Source organism: Mesoplodon bidens, assembly GCF_964165515.1.
Source record: "Mesoplodon bidens genome assembly, chromosome: 14".
In the NCBI taxonomy this organism is placed as follows: Eukaryota; Metazoa; Chordata; class Mammalia; order Artiodactyla; family Ziphiidae; genus Mesoplodon; species Mesoplodon bidens.
Window position 1 is genome coordinate 88,926,659 of NC_138170.1, and position 13,703 is coordinate 88,940,361.

Sequence of the window (13,703 nt, forward strand, 5' to 3'; positions counted from 1 at the left end):
ACTAAAAGTCACAAAAATGGCATATTTGGTAGCTAAATTTCCTCAGGATTCATCCATGTTGTAGCATATTCCTAGATCTTTTCCTTCTTAACACTGAATAATATTGTATTATATGGGTATACCACACTTTGCTTATCCAGGAACTAGTGGATGAACACTTAGGTTGCTTTCATATTTTAGCTACTGTGATTATTACTGCTCTAAACACTGGAGTACAAATATTACTTTAAGACCTTGATTTCAATTCCTTTGGGTATACCTCATAGTACAATTCCTGGATCATGTAGTAATTCTATTTTTCAATATCTGAAAAATTGCCATACTCTTTTGCAAAGCAACTGTATCATTCTACATTCCCACTGACAGAGCACAACGCTTCCAACTCCCTCACATCCTCACCAATACTTGTTTTCTGCTTGTGTATGTGTGTGTGTGCTTGTGTGTGTATGCATGCACACAAATATATAAACATGCATTTAGTGATATGGAGCATCTATTCAAGTGCTTAGTCATTTGTACCTCTTTTTGAGGAACCATCTATTCAAGTCTTTTATCCATTTTTGAATCAGGGTGTTTGCTTCTTGTTGAGTTGTAGGAGTTCTCTGTATATTCTGAATAGAAATCTCTTGTCACATAGATGGCTTTCATATATTTTCTCCCATCTTGTGGGTTGCCATTTTATTCTGTTTACATTCCTTTGATACACATTTTTTTAAATTATGTACTGCAAATTGTTTATTTTTTTGTTAGCTGTACTTTTGTTGTTCCTTCGTTTCATACTGAGGAAATCACTGCCAAATACAATGTCATGAAGCTCTTGTCCTGTGTCTTCTTTTAAGACTTTTTATTTTATTAGGTCTTATATTTAGTTTTTTGATATGTTTTCATTATTTTTTGCATATGATGTTAGGTAAGGGTCCATCTTCCTTCTTTTGCATGTTGACAACAAGACTTCTCAGCATCATTTGTTGAAAATACTATCCTTTCTACTTTGAAAAGACTTGGCAACTTGTCAAAAACCATTTGGCCATATATCAGGGTTTATTTTTGGGTGTTCTATTCTATTCTATTGGTCTTGAATAAGGGAGAAAATAGTATAACCCATCCAGGTTGATGAAGAACATAAAGAAAGACCAGGACTGAGAATTAGGAGGGCAATATAAAAAAGCAGGGAGTAAAAGACAGTGTGAGAGAAGATCTTGTACTTGCAAGTTCATGGAAATATGATCATGTTAAATCACTAAACGCCTGACTTTGAACAATACCGTAAATGTGCTAGCAAGAAACGTTAACACTTACACATCTCTGGAAAATATAGTATGGGCATAAAGATAAACTACACACAAATATATTAAAAAGGGAAGGGTTTTCATGGTGTGAGAATATTGTGGGATTTGAAATACAATTTACTTCTGTTTTACCATCGTCTCTAAAATTTATCAAAGTGTATATACAAGCAATTCCAATTCTGGTAATGTGCTTGACAGGTTTAATATGAACTTCAGCAGACCAGTAAATGTACATTCATAGTAGGACTCTTCCTTAATCCAAAAAACAAAACACAAAAACTGGAAAGACTAGAGTTCACTTTGTCAACACACACACCGATGCAGCGATGGTTAACGGTCCAAAAAAAGAAGGTGAGCATGGGTGCAAGAGGTTAATCCCCAAGCTGGTGTGGGGTGAAGAGTTTGAGGGTAACACAGGTAGAAAAGGCTTTTGTCCTATCCTTGATTTTTGAGGTATGGAAATTCACAGGTCACTACCTTCATTTCAAAATGAATGAATGCACTATTCACTTTTATTAAAACAGGAGAAGTAAACATGAGTGATAATAAATTTCAAACTGTCACTAGTCAAATAAGATACTAAGAAAAATTAAATAATATGATTTAAGAATGAAGTGGAGAAATTGTCCAAGATGGTAGCATTCAAAGACCCAGAGCCTGATGCCTCTCATGGGCACACCAAAGTCACAACTGTTTACAGAACAGCAATTGATGAAAAAGGCCGGGACCTACCATAAAAGATGTTTTAGAGCTAAAGATACAAGGAAGACACCTCGGCAAGACAGGAAGGAAGGGCAAAATCTCAACAGAGCCAAGACCCATCCCCCAGGTGGGTGGCCCACAAATGGGAGAATAATTACAATTTCTGAGGTGCACCCAGGTAGCAAGGGGTATGAACCCAACATCAGGCTCCCAAGCCCAGGGACCCTGTGCTGGAAAGAAGGGTTCCTAGAAAGTTGGGCTTTGAAGACCAGTGGTGCTTACTTTCCAGAGAGCCAGAGGGTTGTGGGAAATAAGAGATTCCACACTTAAAAGATGCTCACAGGGCTTCCCTGGTGGCTCAGTGGTTGAGAGTCCACCTGCTGATGCAGGGGACACAGGTTTGTGCCCCGTTCCGGGAGGATCCAACATGCCGCAGAGCGGCTGGGCCCGTGAGCCATGGCCGTTGAGCCTGCGCGTCCGGAGCCTGTGCTCCGCAACGGGAGAGGCCACAACAGTGAGAGGCCCGCGTACCGCAAAAAAAAATGCTCACAAAATCCCACATGACCCAAGAATCAGAACAGAAGCAGTCATTTAAACGGATCCTAGGTCACACCTACCTCCTGATCTTGGATAGTCTCCCAGAGAGTCCAGAGGCAACTACAGCACAGCCTCAGGGACATAGACACCGGCAGCAGCCATTTGGGGGAGCTCCTTCTACCTCGTGGCCACTGGTACCAGCAAGCATAATTTCAGAATCCTCCCTCTATCTTTTTAGCCTCAGGGCCTAGCCCTACCCATTTCCACCAGACTATAGACACAAGTACTAGGATGCTGCAGGCCAAGCAACTAACTGAGCAGGGGCATAGCCCCATCCACCAGCAAACACGCTGTTTTCAGACCCTCTCAATGCACAGCTGCCGCTGGACATGGGCCCAGCCACCAAAAGCCCCAGGACCAGCCTCCACACCTAAGTGGAGAGGCACCAGCCCCAGAGTCCTTGGCCCCTCTGACAAGTGAGCCTGCTCTGGCCTTGGAATCAGTCTCACCGTCGGCAGGTGATTACTGCACAGGGACTGGATGGAGCTAGGACCTACCCAACAGCAAATCTGCTCTAGCAGTGGGATCAGCCTCATACACCAACAGGCACACACCAGCTCCAGGAATACCACAGCCCAGCAGCCTGTGTGACCAGAACACTCACTTGCAGGCCACAGGCAGCCATGCACTCACTTGGGTCTTGACCCTGCCCATCAGAATGACAGCACAAGATTAGGGATACCCCAGACCCTGCAGACAGCTGTGTCAGGAACAGTGATCCAACACCAACTCTGAGACTCCTGGGCCCTGCAGCCAGAACTCAGGACCTGTGTCTTCCTCCCAGTAGCCAGCATCACCCCAGTGACTGGGCACTAGCCCTGATATCATCTGGACTGCAATTCTACCCATAAGTGAACCAGCACTAGATTTGGTGTCCCACAGAGTGGTGCAGCCAACTGCCTTATGATTTAGCCTCACCAAGCAGCACAGACAGCCTCCATACAAGGCAGAGTCTGTCAAACAAGCAGTCTGGGGGCAGCCAAGCCTACCAGACCACCCACAGCAGTCAGCCCACCACAATAGAAGAGCCCAAGTAGCCAACATAGGGGGTACACCTAGAACATATAGTTCTAGTGACCAGGGGACAGTGGGCTTCTGGGACACATAGGACCTCTCCTACAAAAGGCCACTTCTAGAAGGTCAGGAAATGTAACGAACCTACTACATACATAGCAATAAAAACAGCAAGTTAAGAAAAATGAGGTGACACTGAAACACGATCCAAATGAAGGAACAAGATAAGAACTCAGAAGATCTAAGTGAAGTGGAGGTAACCAATCTCCTCAAAAAATAGTTCAAGGTAATGACTATAAAGATGATCAAAAAACTCAGGAGAAGAATGGACGACCAGAGCAAGAAGGTAGAATTTTTTTAAAAAGAGTTAGAGCATTAAAGAACAACAAAACAGAGATGAGGAATACAATAACTGAAATGAAAAATACACTAAAAGGAAACTACTGTAGACTAAATGACACAGAGGAATGAATCAGAAAACTGAAGGACAGAGTACTGGCAATCACTGAAGATGAACTGTAAAACAATAGATTAAAATGAAATGAAGAAAGTTGAACAGACATGTGAAACATCAAGTGTACTAATATTTGCATTATACTGGTCCCAGAAGCAAAAAGGAAAGAGAAAGCAGTGTAGAGCATACCTGAAGACATAAGAGCTGAAAACTTCCGTAACCTGGGAAAGAAAACAGACATCCAAGTCCAGTAAACACAGTAAGGCCAAAACAGGATCAACCCAAAGAGGACCACACCAAGACTCATTGTAATTAAAATGGCAAAAAAATAAAGATAAAAAGACACTATTAAAAGGAGCAAAGGAAAAGCAACAAGTTACAAACAGGAGAACTTGCATTAAGTTCTCAGCTGACTTTTCAGGATAACCTCTGCATGCCAGAAGGGAGTGGTATGGTATATTTAAAGTCATGAAAGGGAAAAGCCTATAACCAAAAATACTCTACCCAGCAAGGCTCTCCTTCAGATTTGATGGTGAGATCTAAAGTTTTACAGAGAAGCAAAACTAAAAGAGCTCAGCATCGCCAAACCAGTTTTATGAGAAATCTTAAAAGGGCTTTTCTCAGTGAAAAAGAAAAGACCACGACTGAAACATAAAAATTAGGAAAGGAAACTTACTAAAGGAAAAACCTCATTGGATAAGGCAAATATTCAACAAAGGCAGTAAATCAACCATGTACACAGCTAATAGGAAGGATGAAAGAAAACAGTAATAAAATCATCTATATTCACAATAAGAAGTTAAGGGACACACAGAACAAGTAGATGTAAAATATAAGGTCAAATTCAGTAACTGTGGGGGAGCAGAGTAACAATGCAGGGTTGTTAGTGTCCACGTGAAATTAAGAGCTCAGCAACTTAAATAATCACACACACACACACACACACACACAACTGAAAGAAATCCAAACATCATATTAAAGATAGTCCTCACATCACAGATGAAGGGAATGAAAGGAGAAGAAAGGAACAGTGAAGAAATTAAACAGGGATTCTAAAAATACCCAAGAGAAATGAAACTGAACACACAGTGATCCAAAATCTATGGGACACAGCCAACGCAGTTCACAGGGGGAAGTTATAGTGATACAAGCTTATTCTTAGGAAACAAGAAAAATATCAAATAAACAACCTAACATTACACCTGAAGGAATTAGAAAAAGAAGAAAAACACAAAACTCAAAGGTGTCAGAAAGAAAAAAAAATTAAGAAAACAATACCATATGCAGTCACACCAAAAAGAATAAGATACCTAGGAACAAACACACCTAAGCAGGTAAAAGACATGTACTCAGAAATCTATCAGCCATTGGTGAAAGAAGTTGAAGGCAACAGAAAAAGATGGGAAAATATAGCAGGTGCATGGACTGGAAGAATTAATACTGTTAAAATAACAATACTGCCAAAGACAATCTACAGATTTAATGCAATCCCTATCAGAATACCAAAGCATTTTCATAGAACTTGAAAAAGTAATTTTAAAATTTGTATAGAAACACAAAGACCCCAAATAGCCAAACAATCTTGAGAAAGAACAGAGCTGGAGGCATCAGGCACCTTGACTTCAGATTATACTGCAAAGCGACAGTAATCAAAGAGAATCGGACCAGAGCAAAAACAGACACAAAGATCACTGGAATAGAATAGAGATCCCAGAAATAAGCCCGCACACGTATATTTAATTGATTTATGACACAGCAGGCAATATGGAGGAAAAACTGTCTCTTCAATAAGTGGTACTAGGAAAACTGGTCAGCTACATGGAAAAGAATAAAATTAGAGTATTTTAGCACACCGTATATAAAATAAACGCAAAACTGAATAAAGACCTAAATGTAGGACCATAAAACCCCGAGAGGAAAATACAGAACATTCTTCAACATAAATGATAGCAACAGTTTTGGGTTCAGTCTACTAAGGCAAATGAAACAAAAGCAAAAATAAACAAATGGGACTTCACTAAACTTAAAAGATTTTGCACAGCAAAGGAAACCAAAGACAAAATGAAAAGACAACCTGCTGAAGGAGAGACAATATTTGCACATGATAAGAGGTTAACACCAAAAAGATGACCAAGCAAGGGTTCATATCTAAACTACAGAAACAGCACATACAACTCAATATCAGAACAACACCCAAAATATTTTTTTAAAAAAATGAGAAGACCTAAATAGACATTTGTCCAAGGAAAAAATACAGATAGACAGCCAGAATGCACAAAGATGCTAAACATAGCTAATCGGCAATAAAATGCAAATCAAAACTATGAGATATATCACCTCAGTCTTGTCAGAATGGCTGTCATCAAAAAGGTCACAAATAACAAAGGTTAGTGAGGATGTGGAGAAAGGGAAACTCTTGTAAACTCTTGATGTGAATGTGAAGTAGTGCAGCTACTGTGGAAAGAAGAATGGAGGTTCCACAAAAAAACTAAAAATAGAACTACCATAATATCCAGCAATTTCCCTCTTGGGTATATCAGAAGAAAACAAAAACACTATTTAAAAAAAAAATAACTGCACACCAATGTTCATAACAGTGTTATTTGCCATAGCCAAGATATAGAGTCAAACTAAGTGCTCATCAATAGGTTAGGGGATAAAAAAAGATTTTTTATGATGACTTCAGCAAAAAATGAAATTTTGCCATTTGCAAGAACATGGATGGACTTGGAGGGTATTATGCTTAGTAAAATAAGCCGCAGAGAAAACAAGCCTGATAGGTTATCACTTACACGTGGCATCTAAAACATTGAATACAACAACAACAATGAAACAGACTCACAGATTAAAGAACAGACTAGTGGTTACCAGCAGGGAGAGACAGGGTGGAGGAGCAAAATAGTGGTAGGAGATTCTGAGGAAGAATCCACTATGTATAAAATCAATAATCTACAGTGACGTTCTGTATAGCATGGGGAATAGAGCCACTCTTTTATAATAAGTATAAATGGAGAAGAACCTAAACATTTATGAATCACTATGTTGTACCTCTGAAACTAATATAATAATGTAAATTAACTATAGATCAATAAAATATAAAGTAAGAAACAATAAAGGGGAGACAGATTATTAGATAGAAATCAATTAAATAACCACAAGTTTTGGAAATCAAGGAATTAAAAAACAACATGTAAGACACATCACTGGCCTTTAAAGTGTACGATCTATTCATTTAAAAGAAATCATTTAAGGGGTGAAAAATGGTACCCATTCTCACAATTTTGTATATCTAGGATAAATTATTATCTACAAAAATGTTACAAATATTCACTCAAAAAGAGAAAATTTGGATTAACCCACTTTAGTATACAAATTTAATATCAAAGTCTCTATGTAACATTGATGTGAATAAGTTGTTAGCCACTTCTAGTTTCTTTGTGATGTAAAATCTTTTAAAGCATAAAAATCAGCCTTTCTACATCATTCCATTAGACATACATAGAAGTTAAAAGAAATGAGAAGACAGAAAAATCAACCAGGAAGGCGAATTTACTGAGAAACAGCCATTCGTTCTCCCTCCTCCTTTGCTTTTCCTCCTTTTCCAGGTCTCTTTCGGGTCCAATCAAGAGAAGTCTTGAGAATTCTGAGGATATTTCTTTGAGGGCTTCAAACCCCCATACCTACGTCCTCTGCCACAACTACACACACGGGAACAAAAATAAACCTCTGCTATCTACTCGTGTAGGAGAGATTCACGCAAAATAAACTCCTACATGGAGACCAGCAGGTGGGTTTTCTACCTGTTCTTTATAATGTCCTTCCATTATAGTAAATCCCACACATTATGAGGCAGAAGGGGTTATGTGAGCTCTTCCTTGAAGTCAAAAACCTTGCATTCATTTCAAGTACCTGGTGATCACAGGGTACAGAGAGGGAAGGTGCCATCACCCTTTGGGGGGAGCGGTGAATGGGCTTCCGCAACCATGCACCTCCTGATGAACAGATTCTGAAGAAACAAAGGGCGGTCACACCGCAGCCAGCCTGTCAGACTGTCGGGCCACTGGGCAACCCCACCAGTCTGGAAGTGCCCCATAAGTTGCTCAAAGCAAAACTCTGCCCCCCCCGTGAAGCCAGGCAATTTGGGCCAGAGAGTCAGAGGAGACCGGTAATCAACTCCTCCTCTCTGCTCACCTCCTTGGGGTTACAGCAACCCCATCTCCAAACCCAACTCTGATCCTGGAGTGCCAAGGTGGGAGCGCAGGTGGGCTCTGCCGGTGCTTCAGCGCCTTCTGGGAAGCCCCCTAATTTGAATATGATTTGAGTTTGATCCTGAGAAACCATCAGAACTTCCCACCAGAGATAAATGAGGAGATCCTGGCCTTTATTAGTGTGCACGGTGAACCCGGTTGTCCTGGCTGTACTTGTCAACCCTCCTGTTTTACGCACCTACGTTTATCCACCTTCCTCCCTGTGAGTACCTTTGACTAACCCTGAGCTCAGACTCCTGACCTATTACAGTGACTTTTTCAGTCTTTCTTTAAAAATGGACAGGTAGGGCTTCCCTGGTGGCACAGTGGTTGAGAGTCTGCCTGCAATGCGGGGGACACGGGTTTGTGCCCCGGTATGGGGGGATCCCACATGCCGCGGAGCGGCTGGGCCCGTGAGCCATGGCCGCTGAGGCTGCGCATCCAGAGCCTGTGCTCCACAGCGGGAGAGACCACAACAGTGAGCGCCCGCGTACTGCAAAAAAAAAAAAAGAAGGACAGGTAATAAACTGAATTTAACCTAGAAGCAGCAGCTCAGTAAGGGAAATAAAATCATCAGAAGTTATCTAATCACAGCCACGGCCATCCAGGGCCCTGTCTTATCTGCTGGGGCATGAGAATGGGACCTTCCTAAACTTGAAGGGCATCCAATCAGATAAGTTGATTACGCTCACCTCTGGCTCTTCCAGGGACTGCTAGGCAGTCTACCCAGTGTATACTGACTGCAAAACACGGTCATGGTTTTGAAACACCTATGCTCCAGGAAAGATTTTTATGGTGCATGGGGAAGGTTTCTTTTTGACATCAAACAAAAAATAAGTCACCAAGCCCTTTGAGCACAGGGCTTCTTAAGAGGGAAGTAGAAGGAAGGAATGGGCAGAAAACATGATCTCCTCGGAAGTGCAGGGCGTTTTTCCAAAAGAGTAGGATTTAGTCTCAGTTTAAGGAGAACACCTTTAAATAGCTGGGACAGCTCCAAACTGCAGTTTACGGAACGAGTGCTCCAAAAGAACAGTGCTTTACAAGTCCTGGCCAGGCAGCAAGAGGATGAAGAGTTGGTTTTGCATAGTTTTGAACACAGGAGTAAAGAAACCGAGGCATCTCTGACTAAAAGGGCCTGAGATCCTATGGCATCAGTGGGTCAGTCAGTTGCAGGCGGCAGGGGGTGTGGGGGGTGATATTTCTCTCTCAACGTCTCCCAGGGCAGCCACCCCTCCCAACCCCACCCCCCTACTCCCTTCACCCTTCCTCCCTCCACTGTTGGGTCCCCAGGGACAGCACTTCTTAAGCTGGAGCGCTCAAGCACCATCTCTGCAGTCTGGATTCTTCCTGGAGCCTGGCAAGTTCTGGGACAGGAAGCCAGGTCTGCAAGGCCGCTGGGGTGCAGTCAGCCCTGGAGGTCTGGAGGGGAAATGGAGCCCTGAAGGCCACCCACGTCCTTGAAGCCGAGGGAGGAACACATCCTTCTAACAGTACTTCTCAGGGGTCAGCATGCTCCCCACCCGACGGTGATCCATACTCACTTGAGGCAACAAGGACTGCCTCTAACTGGCCCCCTCGATTGCGCCTTAAGGGTCCTCGCACATGTGTCATAGCGCAGGCCCTGGATCTCTTTAGTCAGCCTAGGCCAGTGCTGCCGGGGTCCCTCCAGTCCCATCCCCCAGCCCCTCCCTCTGGGACTGTATCTAATAGAAGAAAGAGCACAGAGGAATTGGCTAAATCAAGGGACCTGGGAGCCTGGGTATGAGCTTGAAGACCGAGAACCTAAGGCACAATTACATATTATTGGAGACTCTTGTGGGGTGTGTGGGGTGAGGTTAGGAGGCTGAGAGGCTGCGTCGACCTGGTGAGTCCAGCCCCAGGACACCACACAGCCCCGTCCCCCCTTCCCTGCCATCAGACAAGGGGTGCCGCAACTCCAGCCGGGACTCTGCACTTCCCCCTCCCTGATTCTCCTCCAGAAGAGCAGGTGGCCCCGCTCTGAGGGCAGTGGCAAGACAACGGACCAAGTCCCCCCGCACTAAGGCACTCCTGGAAGCTCTTCCTGCACAGCAGTGCTGGCTTGGAGCAAACCCGAGCACCGCCAAAGTTGGTCTCGTCCTGCAGCGGAGGGACGCAGGGTTTAAGCCAGCTGCCCTGGCTTTAAAGCAACCAGCCCCCCCTTTAAGTCAGGTGACCCGACTTTACATCACTGTGTGCCCCTCAAGCCTGCAACTTCAAAAGTTGGGAACTTCACTTTGATCCCAGCACCTCACATAGCTGAAGGCACACTAGTCACCCCCAAGCCTGGCTTAGAGGCAGGATATAAGGTAAGGGGATGGGCGTGCACTCATGGTGATGAGGGTGTACTTCATGTACCAGAAGGGTCTAGGCACTCTGGGGTACAGCTAGCAGTGCACGATACAGCAGCTCCCTGGCAAAGCTGGTGAGGCCCAGGGAGAGCAGACACACCCATGCGTGCAGAGGTTCCAGGACGGGAGCTGGGGCACAGCCAGCCAGGAGGGTGTGAAAGTGGAGGATCTGAGCCTTTTGTGAAAGGCAGACACAGAGGATGGATGAGAAACAAAGACCAGATGAAATATGGATTTGAAAAACACACCCTGCTCTTGAAATTGGGGTGGGGGGGCACCCCAGACTTGAGACTTCTTACTCCCCAGTACCTAGTGCTTTGGCCTTTGCCCAATTACTTATAAAATTTACTGATAATATCTAACCCATAGAATACTGCATTTGTAGTGCTATTGCATGTTAATGTTTCTATAGTGGAAAAATCTTTTCTACAAGAAACATGTACACTATCTGAAATCAATTAAAACCCCTCTTTATAAAGTACTATATTGGACTTCCCTGGTGGCGCAGTGGTTAAGAATATGCCTGCCAACGCAGGGGACATGGGTTCGAGCCCTGGTCAGGGAAGATCTCACATGCTGCGGAGCAGCTATGCCCATGCGCCACAACTAGTGAACCTGCAAGCCACAACTACTGAAGCCCGTGGGCCTAGAGCCGGTGTTCCACAACAAGCGCAGCAAGAGAAGCCACTGCAATGAGAAGCCCGCGCACCACAACAAAGAGCCCCCGCTCGCCGCAACTGGAGAAAGCCCGCGCACAGCAACGAAGACTCAACACAGCCAAAAATTAATTAATTAATTAATTAATTATTTTTTAAAAGTACTATATCCTTCTGTACAACTTCTCTGGGAAAAACAGAGATGGCGTGGGAGAGTGAGAAAGACCAATATTTAGTGCACATCTCTCATGCAGGTGCTCTGCTGGCTCAGATACATTTATCCCCACTTTACAAAGGAGGAAATAAGCTCAGAGAGGTTTAGTAATTTTCCCAAAGCCAAACAGCTATTGAGTGGCAGAACCAAGATCTGAACCAAGTCTGTTACCTCCAAAGCCTAAGTCCTCATCACAACAAAACTCAATTAATATTTACATTTATCTAATTACTTTGCAACCTGGGGAGTTCTTGGCACAACCCTGAATAAGAGTGAGAAAGAAAGAAATAGCATTGTTCCTACAGTCAACCAAAATTTTTGGAGCAGCGGCTAGATGCCTGGTCCTTTTGGGGGTTCAGCAGTGATCCACGACAGGAAGAGTCCTGCTTTCATGAACCATGTAGTGGGGAGGAGAGACGGGTGCAATTTGGGTGAGGGATTTCACCTTGCTGGGCCTCTGTTTTCTCATCTGGAAAATGGGATGGGTGTTCCTCATTTTCTGGGATTGTCCGGCTGGACATTCTCTGATTCCATAAGAAGCATTTGTTTTCCTGTTTCTTTAAAATTCATTCAAGCCATGAGCCGTGATGCATGTTGTTAGCTGCTCCCCAAATCACTCTATTCCCACTCTTTTCCTGTGATCAGGTCTTTCCCGAAACATGACTCACAATCAGTCAAGTCACAGAACCTAAGGGGCACCCAGCAGGAAAATACCAACCCTTGCTTCTCAGGAGCTCTGCGGTCTACCCGCCAGGTAAACTTAACTCACCTGGGACAAGGTGGCCATCCCTGGTTTCACATCAACATGATGTCAGGCACAAACCTCCTTTTCTTCCATTTGGTCTTTAAGTTACTTGTTGAAACAACTGTACAAATATGACAAAGGTATAAAATCAGGCATCTTCTGCCCCCAGCGCCTTCTAATACATGATGTTCTGCCACTTTAATGATAAAGATAGAACATTTCAACATTCTGCTGCCCTCATCATTTGTCATTTTTGTTGATATTTCTATTGAATACATCTTTCAATATTTTAACAATGGAACATTTATTTAGGTTGCTCCAGACCCAGCCTTTAGTGGTAAGGGATTTGTTGTCATATTTCTATTATGTTTCCTTTAAAAACCATTATCCTATTTAAATGGATTAAGTCAATTCTATAGGCACTGATCTTATGATATTCATGAAATGAATACATAGAGGGCAGTGGTACAAGTTGATCGCACTTGAGAACCTCTAGTAGCACAGTTAAGTGTACATATTATCTACATGTAAACCAAAGTACATGCCGAGTGAGATTCTCTACCCTTTTCACTCTGTGCCCCTCAAGCCGGTGAGAAATGGAATATTTCTTGCCATCTCAGTAAACAAAGGATATCACAGTCATCAGCCCTTGCAGCCCTCCAGTGTGAGCCGCGAGCCCTGAGGATCTCAGGATATGCAAACACAGAATGCAGGCCCCAGAGCGCTGAGGTGCATATGAAAGGAAGGAATTCAGGGAGCCCAGACTCTGGCATCTCCGCAAACAAAGAAAAGCGCTGCATTCCTCACGTTGGGAGAGCCGGTTTTCCTTCGTTAACAATCACCTGCTGATGGTCCCCATTACCTGCGCCCGTGCCCTGCCCTGTCCCCTCCCCCCGGTCCTTTAGCTCAGGGAGGAAGGAGCGCAGAGGGACTCGGCTGAATAAGGCGCCTGCGAGCCTCGGGAGGAGTTTTTGGCCGCCTTCCCCGCAGTCGGGAGGAGGCGCGCTGACGCTGCAGCCGGGCCCTGCGCCTCCCTTGCCCCGTTTCCCCTCAGGACACTCAGGCCGACCCCCTCCCCACGCCCCCCAGGCCCCGCGAGCCAGGCCGAGGGCAGGGGCGAGAGGAGGGACCGAAGTTCCCGGGACCAGACGCTGGGGGCCGCCCTTTCTGCACAGCAGCGGCGGGTGGCAGCGAACCCCTGCCCCTCAGAAGCTGGTCTTGCGCTGCCGCCCGGGCACCTGACCAGGCGGAGGGTCGGCGCCCACTTACTTACCCGGCCCGCCGTCCGCACGACTGTCGCGGCTTCGGCCGCCGGGGCCCCTCCAGAGCCGGCAGCGTCAGTGAGGCCGCCCTCGCCGCGGGCTCCGGGGCAGTTCCGTGTAGGCGGAGGGAAGAGACCCCGAGCCGGGAGCTCCA

General features: G+C 44.6%; 1 long non-coding RNA gene across 1 annotated transcript in view; it reads right to left on the bottom strand.

Moving 5' to 3' along the window:
* The window catches only part of LOC308627996, a 48,464-nt gene extending 34,761 nt beyond the window's left edge, over positions 1–13,703 (bottom strand). Inside the window, exons 1-2 of the long non-coding RNA XR_014017486.1 lie at positions 13,561–13,703; positions 12,312–12,408 (exon numbers count right to left, since the gene is read on the bottom strand). This is a non-coding gene — a long non-coding RNA (uncharacterized lncRNA). The remainder of the gene's footprint in view (positions 1–12,311; positions 12,409–13,560) is intronic.